Below are 12,531 nucleotides of genomic sequence, written 5' to 3' on the forward strand. Positions count from 1 at the left end.
AGGGGATATGGGGTTAGCCTGAGATTCGTAAGGGCAAGATAGAGCTGGAATGGTGAGGCATCAGCCTTTAGTAATAAGCCAGGCAGGAACCAACTAGGCTGAACACATAGGAAGAGGTCTTGGTAAAGCAAGACAGAACCATATAAGTTACAGCCCAGACTGCTCTGTAGTGCATCTGGGTTCCCCACATGTGGCAAAGCATTCAGGCAGCACAGCCACCTTGATCGGGACAGGAATGAAGAGGTTTGTTATTCCCTGAAGGCTAAGTCACCTCAGGCATCTCACCACGTGACACACCAACAGACATCTTCCATCTGAGGGGAAGTCTGAGGTAGTATGTTGCCTGGAAGCCAATCTTGGTAACATGCTGGGAGCTCGATTCATCCCTTGCTTAGAGTGGCTCAAATTAGCATACTTTCCCCACATTAATGAAACTGTCTTTAATCTAATCCCAGAGAGGAAAGGCAGAGCTGCTCCTGTGGTTCACCGCTGAATGGAGAACATTATTTCCATCCTTCATAACTGCTAAAAATAAAAATTAAAACTAGTTCTCAAAGTGTGGCTGTTCACAGGCACTTCTCACCCGGTCTTGTCATGGTGGGGCTGGAGTTCCCCTTCTCCATGGCTCTGGAGGAGCCCACAGGTGACAGCAGAGAAATGTGAGGATCAGGATTTTCTGTGATCATAGGTTATAACACAATCTGTCAAGAAAGAGAGAATTATATGATGTGAGAGCCAGTCACTGAGTAGGTAACACGGCTCCTGGTAGTGCCAAAGGGCTCCTGTGAGAAAGTGCTGTTAATAAAAGATGCCATGGCCTGTCAGGTTGGTCTGTGATCAGGTCACAGCCATGGGACTAAAAACCACCATGTACTTTTGGTCCTGTGCCTTTCAGAGTAGGTATAAAGAGAAAACAGCTCTTGCTGTAGTGAGAGCTGAGAATAAAGCTGCCCTTGCCCAAGGCAGGGAGCTACATACAGCAAGGCCTGAAGAGAAAGCAAGGCCATGTGAGGCAGGCTCTGCATGTATGAGTGTGAGAACAAGGGGGTCAGAGAAGAAAGCACAGAGGCAGGGGCAGAAGCAGTCAGGAGAAGAGCAAGAAAGCAGAGGAACAGAAATGACAGGGGAGGATCTGTCTGTAGCTGCTTCCTTCATCAAGAGATGGGTCAGCACTGAGAAGGCAATTGACTTTTGTCCTCGTGATTCTTTTCAGGTGGACGTTCACTGCCAGGGCTCATAGTGCTGACCCCCACTGTAGCAGGCCAGCCACAGTGATGCCAGGCATGGGTTGGCAGTGGCCACTCTGCCCCTGCCTGCTCAAGTGACAGCACAGACCACACAAGGGGGGGTTGCATCCCTCTGTTAATCAGGGGGATGCCTCAAACCAACCAGCAGGTGAGGGCACCCCTCTGCCCTGCAGAAGAGCTGAGGCCCATTTCCCCAGCGGGTGTGGAAGATGGCAGTCCTCAGGAGCACTGCCAGGCAGCAGGGACCTGCTGCTGCTCTGCCAGGGCAGGATTTTCCAGAAGATGTGTGTGGGATGGTAAAAGTCACTTTCAGGGAAGGACCAGCTGGGAGAAACCTCCTGTGGGCACACTGGGGCAGGCAGAGCGAGGGACAGAGAGCAGGAGCCAGAGGCAGGTTTGCAGAGTGGAGGAGCCAGAGAAGACAGAGAACAGCCAGAGCAGGCTGTGAGACAGCAGGAGACAGAGACTTTCCAGAGGTTGCGCAGAGTTTGCTGGCACGTAGGCAAATTTACTGGATTAAGTGGAGGAAGATGGGAATTTTGTTTCCAAATAATTAATTTTAATATTTGTCACCCAACAGAGCTGACTTTTCTTTCTCTAAAATGTGATTTTTTGGTCTAAGAGAACACTTTAGGCACAGGAAGTCCCTTTGATACTTCCAGGAGATCTCAGAGCAAAGGTGCACATAGATGCAGCTGATGCACAGGTGGGTTTGCAATGGGGTCTGGTGCCTTGGCTGGGGTGAGAGGGAGCCTCAGAAATCAGCGATTTCCATTTCACCTCACGCCTGCAAAGCAGCTGTAGCGATCTCATAACAGCTATCTGGGGCAGCAGCACCCTTCTTCCTTGTCACTCCATTCTTGGAAGGACCACCTCTTTCCTAATGAACTCTTCTGAACTTGCCCGTTCCCCCACGTCACTACCCTGAGGGTTGCGCACAGCACGTCAGGTAGCTAAAGCCTAATTTCCCTGAGCACCCTGGCCAGCTGCTGCCCGAGCCATGACCTGTGAAGGGGCACTGCCTGTGCTGAGGCACAGCCTGCCTCCCGCTGCTCAGGGATGCTTGAAGCAGGAAAAAAGGTAATGGTCTCTCTAAAACACCAGATAATTTGTACCTGGCCTGTAACCAGGAAACACTGTTTCTCCCTCCTTTTCCCTGTTCTTGTGCTCCATTCCTCATGGCACACAAGCAACAGCGTCATAGTTCCAGCTCACATGCCTGCGTTTGCCATTGACACCCCCATAATATAAGGGATGTGGGATGTGTCTACACAGTCAGCTCCCAAGTAACACAGCCACAAGCATGTTCTATGCAGTCCGCTGGAGGAGAGCACCAGATGGAGACAGAAGAAAAAAATCTCAGTTAATATGCTTATGGTTGTTATCCTCAAGATCACCTTCCAGCACATACTTGAAGACCCATTGTATATGCAGACTATTTTGCCGTGGTCTTACCAACAAAGTCACCAACAAAGAAACACTGGGAATACAGCAACATGAAAGAGTTTGCCCTCCCACCACCTCAGAGCTGTAACCACAGTCTATAGCTACAGCAGGTGATGCCAGGTATGGAAACCAGCAAATGTCACAGAAGTGTGAGGGAATGGTGAGAAGTAAATGCAGATTTCTCACATGGTGACCCAGCTCTGGGTCCTAATTCACTGTCTCCTGAGAGTACACAACAGTCCTAAGGCACCCTTTGCTCTCTACCAGTTAGACCAAGCAGTGAATTGCCAGTTCTTTGTTGCTCCACAGTCTATGTGAGCACTGTGGGTTGAGGCTACACACCTTCATTTACCCAGCTGGTAAATCCTGGTCATGCTTCCCCAAAGCTCAGGCTTTATTCTAGTTCAACAATCCTCCAGGCCAAATAGCAAAACAGAGCTTAGTGTTGGCTGTTACTGTGGCACATCTTTGCTCCTCAGTCACATTGCCTGTGCAGCACTTGCCTGTTCCCTGGCTCAGGGACTGAGAAGCTCCTAGCGGTTACCAGCCTCACGCCTTAAGTGAGCATAAGACTAAAGCAACGTGTGCTCAGCTTATTTTCTACCATGTGATTCTGTTTAATCATCTTCTCCACTACTCTGATAAGTGCCTGCTTGGACACTTGCCACTAACCTCAATTTTCCTGCAAAATCCCCCCCAAGAACTTATTTCTCAAGGATTAAAGCTTGACGGAGAAATTATTCCCTCCCAAACACATCAGAACCGTTCTGCCTGGCTGACCTTCCCAGCAAAGCAGCAGATAAAGTGTCAGGAGGATGAAGTAGGCAGGCACAGGATAAGTAGCTCACTGCTGACGAAAAGCACTGTGGAGAAGACCAGTAATGTTCAAGGACTCCAGGGACATCAGGACAGGGGATCACAGAGCTTCACAAGGCCTCAGGAGAAGAGGCCACCAAATCTGGCAGGGCTGAGTAGGTTTACTGGTGCTGCTTTGCAAAGTTCACTGTGGCAAGATTTGCTCAACAGACTTACCAAAGAGGGAAATTTGTTCCATGAAATGGTGGAGAGCAGCTTGCTATTGTCTGGCCTCTCCTGCCTTGATTAGAGGCATCAAATGAGACTGGTACATTTTCCGCTTTCCATTCTTACATCATCTCAGTCACAAGCAAATTAACTTCTGATTCATAGCCATCACACCAAACTCCTGCTTCAAGGGGAAGGGAGTAACAGGAGATACCTTACTCCATCTTGAAATATGAGATCAAAATAACCTTCAGGTTTTATTCTAATTTCTCTGCATCAGGTTTTGCAAAATGCACCACTGAACAGAGGTTAGTTTATTCTGGAGTACAATCTCCCTTTTATTTCAGAGATCTAACCAGCCAGATGGATGCAAACAGCACATTTCAAAGAGCTGTACAAAGGATTTTAGCAAGCTACAATACTGCTGTGAGTTTTTTGCTATCTGATACAGCAAACCTCATGGACACAGCATGATCTGTCTACTGCCACGTCATGCACATCACTTCAGCTGCTTAGCAGAACACCAGCAGTCTCAAGGGATAGAATGCCAGATACAGTTATTTTTTTCAAGTTAAAGATTAACAAGAAAAATAAAGGTGTCTTGGCTGTATTTTCTTTTTTAGCTATTCTCCTAACCACAGCTGTGCTGTAGAAACTGGTTGATGCAGCAGGACGATAAGGTGACTGCAGTTATATTTCTTGGGGGTTTGGAGGGTTTTTTGTCTGGTATAGCAGCTGAAACAGGAACAGGGCTTATATAGTGTCTGTTAATTGCAGCAGAAGAGCTACAACCACAGTAGTTCTCTAAGCCAGTACCATTTCCTGGGTTTCTTTTCCTTCCTAGAGTAAATAGCTGAATGTAGCTTTCCTTGAGTTTACAGTATTAGCACTACTTTCATTGTCTGCTCCACAGTACAAATCAGGATTGCTAACAAGAGGAACAATTGCCATACTGATTCCAAAAACAGGTAATAAAGAGAAAACAATAACCTTTTCAGTCTGCTCACTGTATTTATTGTCCCTGAAATCTCAGAGACAGCTTGGCACAGGGAACCTCTGAAGACTCAGTGCATCCCAGGGTCAAGGGGTTGCTGAGAGCACAGGCAGTGGCATTAAATTCTGCTGTGTTAAAGCTGCTTGCCTCGTCACACGATACTGTCTCTTCTCATTCTCTTCTCAGGATTTTTTTCCTACTTCCCCAACTCTTCCTCCATTCCACTGCACTGAACACAATCTAACACAACCCATCCGTGGCTGCTGCTTGACACACATCATTCTGCAGCTTCACCAGCATTACCACTGCCTCCAGAAAAACAACTGGCCATGGCCAGTGTCAGGGCTGGCTGGTCAGAGCAGCCCAAATGTCCACATGTGCCAGCCAGATGTACCAGAGAAGAATCTGTCCGCAGTTATCTCTTGGTCACTGTAGGAACATCCTGCTATGGTACACACAGTTCCACCAGGGAGAGCGTAGGAATCACCAGAACCTCACGTGAACTTCTATTTTGGTTAGACTGGCTCCAAAACAGTGTCATGGCAGTGGGAAAGCTGTTCACAAAATTTTATGGACTCACTTAAGGCCTTAAGCGTTCTTGGCTCTCTTTCTGTGGGATTTTTAAGCTATTTGGGAGATGCGGTTTATTGACCTGAAAGGTTTCACCTGAGAAACCACAGTGCTCCACACACCTGTGCACCTGTGCAGTGCCTTTGATGATTTTTTCTGGCTGCTGTCTTAGTCTGAGCAGCTTCTCCTTCTTGTGTCACAGCATGGTTTTCTTCTTGTGTTCCTCCTTCAGAAAGGCTGTGATGACATGATGCTTCCATCCTACGTCCAAGGGCAGGCACTCCAGTGCACTGATTTCAGGCAGCATACTTTCAAGGTGACCTGTGTTCCCTCTTGATTCCTTGTTTGTATCCCCTTTTACCACTCAATCTCTTGGAAAATACTGCTCCAACAGCCCTGCTGACAATGCAGCAGTGGGACTGGAGCTTGAGAGGACTGGCATTCATCTTGCAGCTAAGGAAGGCTGAGTATGGCGGTTCTGTGCAAATGTTCCTGGAGACCCAGTGTTGACACCCCCATCAAGTGTCCAAGTTGGACCTGCTTGGTATTATCAGATGTGAAGTATCTCAGGACATGACAGTACCCACCATCTGCCAAGCTTTTTTCAACACCCTGGTTGACCACAAAGCTGCTTTGAATGATTCCTTCTCGGGAGGAAGAAAGTCCCATTTGCAATGAAGTCATCTCGTGGGCCAGATCACCCGTGGCACCTGAAAATCTGCAGGGCACATCTGATTGATAGGCCCTGCCCTTGTCTGCAACACTGTGAACCCCTCTGCTCCCCTCTCACAGCTGGAGAAACAGCCCACAGGATTATAACCAAGCAGAGCCAATGCTGAGGCTTGAGTTAGCTGCTGTACACGTAAAAAGCCAAGCCACACTTAATGGGAAAAAACAAATCTTTTTTTTACCATTATCATTTAACCCATGGCTTAATCTTGTGATCTGCAGGGTTTGAGTCATGCTGCTGGATTTTTTTCATGGTGGAAATACTCCTAGCTGAACTAGCAATACATGACCAACAGGGAACACAGCACCACAGCATTTCCCCTGTCCTGTTACATTGCTTCCACCAGTCCCAGGAAGAGAACAGAAAGCCAGTCCTATACAGTTGGATCCTTCATGGTTGCTGAAGGCATTCCTAATTCCTTGTTCTAAGATTGCCCCAAGAGTCTCAGCCTAATCCTTAAAATGCATAAGGCACAGGAAATAATTCACACCTTAATTCTAGGAGTAAGTTGCATGTCAAAAGTTTCTGCTCCCTTCCTTGTACCAGGAAGACATTATTTTGCAGCACAGCAACAAGCCTCAAACTTTGAGTGCACTAGTGGCTTACTCCATTGGTCTTTCCAATAAGGCGATAAACCCTGGCTCTCATCTCATTAGAGACAAAAAAATCCCCTAACCTAATCCTATTGATCTCAGTTTATTAACTTTGCAGTGGAACCCACTCCAGCACTCCCCAAAGGCAATGGTAGGTGGATGAGCAGAGTTCTTCCATGCCAGCAACTCACAACTCATCTGTGAGATCAGAAAGAGGCCTGGGCGAGGAAGGAGGTGTTCGGGAGGGTGAGGGAGAAGGATGATCTCATTCTATGCCTTGTTTGGTCACAACCCAAAGCTGTCAGGTGCTTTGGCATACTGCTGGCAGAGGCAGGATTGGTGTGAGGAAATGTGGGTGACAGTAGCATCAGCAGTCCTGGCCAGGCAGGGGTGGCCACAGGCAGGCACACCTCCCTTTCCTCTGAGCGTGGGTGTACTTAGCTTCTGCAGAAAACCTGGGAGGACTGTACCTGCCAGCTGTCTCAGCTGAGGGATGTGTCCTCAGAAGGTCCAGTGCAGCATGTTGCCTGTTACCACTCAGTGGGAGTCCTGACAGGGAACTGGTGCAGATGGCAGGGCTCTGCCTCTGCATCAGTCCCAGGGAACATCGCAAGCTCTTCCCTACCTACCAAGGAGAATTTATTTTCTTCTTTTTTGCAGATTTCCAACTCCTCCCACGGGCCTCTCTAAACAACACTCTCCTTTTCAGATGCTGATGCTTTTCAGCTGATTAAACTGTGGGCCAGACCACGAGCTGGGTGTAAATCAGTATTGCTTGTCAATGCTAATTTGCACTCGCTGAGAATTTCCCTTCCTTCACCATTTAGCAGAATTATATGACGTCTTTTATCTTTCCTTGCAGTTTAGCCTGCCATTCCCCTTTCCTGGCCCCTGAGCCTCCTGCTTCGCTACGAACTCCCTGGAGGTTTGCAGGATAAGTTGCTTATTTGCAATGTAAAGTGTCTCTCAGAGCCACAGCCCCGTGCAAACAAACCCAAGAGAGGCACATTTATCCTTACTCGTGCAGCAAATGCAGCCCCCTCTTTTCCTGGCAGCAGTCCCCTAGGAATATGCTGCCAGGATATGCTGCATATAACTTGCTAAGAGAAGAAATATGTCCTTATGGCCACTACGCAATGCAGGACTTCTCTGGGGAGATGCAGGGGATGGAGAATGAAAGATCTCCCTGATCCTGCAGAGATCCTGAGCTCCCGCCTTTCTCACTGAAGCTGAAGGCGATGGCTCACCACCCAGCTCAGCACCCTGTAGATCCTGTCAATAGGCACAATACCATTAATGACTTCTTGTTGCTATGGTGATATTGATGGATAGTCCCTGGCATTAGTGGGAATCCTGGGAAAGATAGGGAAAAAAATAAAAATAAAGTGGGTCACAAAATCCCCCAGGAAAACATGAATTTGCCTAAAAATGGCCATTTATGTGATATCCTTGACGAATTCAGTGGCACTTCACACTTCCTGACTCCTCCAGCCTCTCACAAGAACAACACGGTGTTCTCCAGAGCCCGTGCAAACACTCCTGCTTGCAGCAGGGCTCTGGTGCAGAGTGGCACTGCTGCGAGTGGATTTCATTACAGCAGATAGTTTTGCAGCTTCACTTACTCTGGCAATTCAGTTCACATACATAGTAAAAATCTTGGCTCCAGTGAAATCACTTGGACCTGTGCCAGTGGGCACAGAGCCAGGATTTCCCCCAGCTCTCAGGATGCCTTATCGCAAGTGACAATTTCATTCAGCTGCCATGATAGCCACTGGGAACCCCCTGCCTCTCCAGAGCTGTTTCAAGCGTGGAAAAGCCTCTATTGCACAGCCTTTTGCTCTATTTCCCTGAGGCTCAGCGCTGTGCACTCTTCTCTCACAGCTTCCAACTCTGCAGTGTGCAGTTTAGAATAATCTTTCACCCTTCATCCAAGCTGGGTGACCACTGGCAAGGACAGGCTGCGCTCCAGTCACGTTTGGGCCCCTTCACTTTGCACAAGTGTTCTTGGGATTTGGGGCACAGGAACCATCTCCCTATAAAACACCAGTCCTCTCTTTGACCTTGCTTTCTCTGGGAAAAACATCCCCAATTCGTGTTGGTGACACATTAATGAGGAAGTGATAATGCCCCACTGGGACTCCATCTTCCTCCGCACATGCTGTTTATCTAAGCTCACGCAGGAGTACACAAACTGCCCTGTTTTGGGGGAGATTCTAGTATTATCATCAAATTTCAGGGTATGCTTTTTGTCCTAGCAGAGACTCTTTTCTGCTGTGTTTTTTATCTAGGAGTTGCCTTAAACACATACAAACTTACTAGAGATCCTTTTATTCCCAAATGTGGTATTGCTCCAGGCACGATGGGCACTCTTAATCCAGAAAGTTTTTATTGGTTTGGATCTGTTATTGAGGAGGAAGTGCATCCACAAGGGAGCAGTATCTACAGCAGTACCGTTACACAGACAGTTTTGCCAGTAAATGCCCCAGTGCAGATCTGATCCAACAGATGTGTCAGCTTTTCCATCTATTTGTGTGTTCAGATCCTTTGCCTCCATGTGAACTCAGGAACTGGAAAGAGAATTACCCTGCCTCTCTCTTTTGCATCTTTTGATAAACGTAGTTCTAAATGACTACAGAGTCTGAAAGCCCTTTACATCAGGAACAGATCCCAAGAGAAAAATTCAGTTAGTTTCTTTATATTACATGTAGCTGTTCATCAAATTTATTGGGCAAGGTTCCTAAGCACATGGAGGCTGGACCTGACAGAGGCTCTCTCTTGTATAGCAACCCTTTGATCAGACGTCAGCATCATTTATTTGCTTGTGTTTCATATTCTTGAATGCTCCAGTAAATTCCCAGTTGACTATCAGAGGCAAAGGCTGCTCTTTCAAGTTGGATTTGCACCTCTTCCCTTCCCCTCCATTTCAATTAGCTATGGAAATTATTTGGATTTTTTTTCTATCTCCCCTTGCCTGTCTGTCTGTATTAGAAGCTTTTAGGAACACTGATGGCTGGAGGAGACTCCAGTTGATGTCCTCCCTGCAGGAAATGTTGTGACTTGCAATTAGCAAGTCTAACTGCTCTGCTTGACCTGCTGCTTGCCAGGGTGGAGAGCACAGACTGAGCTGCTGCATCCTGCCTTTCCCCCAGCAAGGAGTGAGGGGATGGGGGAGCTGTGAGTGCTACCAGTGGAAGAAAAGAGGTACCACCACAAACAGGTAGGGACAGATGAGGGCAGGAACTAGTTTTTTGCATGGGAGACAGGTGGCAACAGGAACGTAAAAGCTTCTTGAAATAGGATCTCTGCCTGTGGGGAACTGCTGTTGTGCTGTGTTTGCAGCTATTATTTTTCTGCTAACAACTCTGACTGCAGAGGCATGACAGGTAGTGAACTGCCCACAGCAGCTCGGGGCTGAGCAGAAATGGGATTTGGACTGGGCTGGAGCTCTGAGTTCCTCCACCTGGAGACACCAGGATAAAGGCCTTTAGGCACAAATCCCAGAATTTTGAGAGGAGCACACATTCCAGAGGGATACTTGCCAGGTGTGATTTGCCTTAAACAGCTGGTCACCAAAGGTTTCTCAGATCACTATATCAAGACTTAAAACGCATCAGATGCATTCAAGATAGGAGAATCAATCTAGACTGTCTTTGACACCAGCTGGGCATTAACTGCCAGGTGACCCCACAGGGACAGGATTTGGAGAGATCATACTGAAGGTAATAGAGATCCATGGGATTTCTCACCACACACAAGTGTCCCCCAGACACATCATGTCATGCATCGTTTACTGGAGATGTTTTTAAAGCCACCATTAAGAAACAAATTCTAAGACTGATTATTACCAACACACATGCTCTTGGGATGTTCCTAACCACAACCACGTATTTTAACTTACCAGTATTGCCAAGGGACTCTATCTTTTTGGTTCTCTGCCAGATCCTATGCTATAGTGAAAGGTGATGGAGGAGGAGGCAGGACATGCCCCTTTGTTCAGAGCCAGCTGTAAGAAAATGGTTCTGTTTGCTCAAACGCACTGGATACCTTGTGCAAGCTGCATCATTTTGCAGTGCAGGTTAGCCACTGCACACGTAACATTGGGAAGAAAATTAAGAATAAATGCAGGGTTCTGCAGCTCTTTCTAAACAACTGAGGGAGAAGGACAGTAAATCAGATCCCTTCTCCACGTGCTGCTACATCACATGATATTAAGTGTGATGAAGGCCCACCCTGGATCCAGAGTCACAGGACACTCCATGTCCCTTCATACGCCACTCTGTTGCTGTAGGGTCTGAAGCTGGTAGTTCCCAACCGGATCTGGGCTCTATAATACCCTTGCAGTCTCAGTTAGGTATCATTACTTCCATGCCATTTTGCAAAACATTCCAAGTGTCCAATGAAGGTCTCTACATTCTTGTTAACCTTATTTTTTTTTTTGTAACTGAGAAAAAATAAGGCACAGATCATAACAGGTGAAGAGAGCCACTGCACGCACATTTATTTTACCAAAGCAGTGCTAAAAGCTGAAATAAGAGCATCACAGCAGAGCTGTAGGCAAACAACCATCTTTTTTCCTAAGTTGGCTCCTGCACAGCACCAAAAGTGTGTAGCCCTTGTGGTTGTCACAAGCTACCCACGCCTACCCAAATCTGAACACTCCACAGCAAGAAGAGGCAAAACCACTCTATAGATACAACTTTATACTATCAATCAAAAGAGAGGAAATATTGTCCATGCAAGCACCCAATCCCTTACGGGAAACAGATATTAATCCTTTATAAACACAGTTTTTAAGGAGTACTCTGAGAAGATACGGTGGGGATGCTGCAACCAACATGATGGTAAGAACCTCATGCAACACAGCATTTCAGGAAAGGCTTTAATCTCAACCTCATAAGTACTGTCCATCAACAATTCCTGCATGTAGCCATAACACCTCAGAAAGTTTAATTACCACTTAAGAAATGGAAGACTAAATGAGCTATGAGACCTTTCCCACCCCAGATCCTGTAGGTCAGCATTATTTAAGACAACTGGGAGCCTGGAAAGCTAAACATTAGTGTTGGCAGATGAACAGATGGATGGATTGCTGCCAACACAATCCATCTTCCCACTTGCCTCTGTAGGACTGGGTGACATTCAAAGCGAACTACTTCCCTATGCAGAGAGAAATGCACACGATGCAATGAGCAGGCTTTAAAGAGGGCTCATCAGCTGGCAGGACCAGTGGCCAAATGCTTTATGGCTGCTGTTTAATGTTGCAGGCGAGGCTTTAAAAAAGAGGCACCAGGCTGCGACAGGAGTGGGGACTGTACCACAGTGGATTAGCTGTAAGCCAACCTCTGAGCAAGTTGCACAAATGCTGTCATTTTTCCTTTGTGCATAAATGCTCTAAATCTAATTAACCTTTTAATCAGAGCAGATAAAATTGTGGTTTTATCATCAAAGGGGATGTTTTATCTACAGTTACATGAAAAATTTCCATCTCTGCTCAACTTGGATTTTTTTTTTTCTCGAGGCTCTATGAGTAAATTTCCCAAGCACTGAAAAACAGAAAAGAGTAAATTAGGAAATTTCTCGACACAGCCAGTTGTGCAGATATCAGCTCACCTGATGCCAGATGGGACTCAGGCCAGAGCTTTTAGATCCAGCTCAAATACCTGTTGCCTGAGCACACAGGATGCTCCCGCTCCCTGACTGGGGAGGGCCCAACAGGAGCCGTGATATCCTGTGCCAGTATGAATCACATCACCCTCGTGGATGGAGAGGGCACCGAAGCCCACAGACACCCCATAACCAGGACTTTCTGGTGTTCAGTAAGGATTCGAAAAAAAAGTAAAATAATCTCCTACATTTAGTAGCTGTAGCAGGCTGTACTGTCAGCTACTAGATTACATGAATTTTCTAATTTTTTAGAAATATTTAGAT

General features: G+C 46.8%; 1 protein-coding gene across 8 annotated transcripts in view; it reads right to left on the minus strand.

Annotated features, from left to right (window-relative positions):
• Nucleotides 1-12,531, minus strand: part of LOC114055520 — a 47,135-nt gene that overhangs the window by 16,381 nt on the left and 18,223 nt on the right. For 5 of the 8 annotated variants that reach the window (XR_003570753.1, XR_003570751.1, XR_003570752.1 and 2 more), the window contains exon 2: nucleotides 584-701. The exons of 1 other annotated variant lie outside the window; for it this stretch is intronic. The gene's annotated coding sequence lies outside the window, so the exon portion shown is untranslated. Of the gene's footprint in view, nucleotides 1-583; nucleotides 702-2,252; nucleotides 2,273-3,035; nucleotides 3,057-12,531 lie in introns of those variants that run through there. 2 more of the 8 variants (XM_027879760.1, XM_027879759.1) reach the window with 2 other exon arrangements.

Source organism: Empidonax traillii, unplaced genomic scaffold (assembly GCF_003031625.1).
Source record: "Empidonax traillii isolate 1590-97213 ecotype Southwest subspecies unplaced genomic scaffold, ASM303162v1 scaffold57:size2250009, whole genome shotgun sequence".
Classification (NCBI taxonomy): domain Eukaryota; kingdom Metazoa; phylum Chordata; class Aves; order Passeriformes; family Tyrannidae; genus Empidonax; species Empidonax traillii.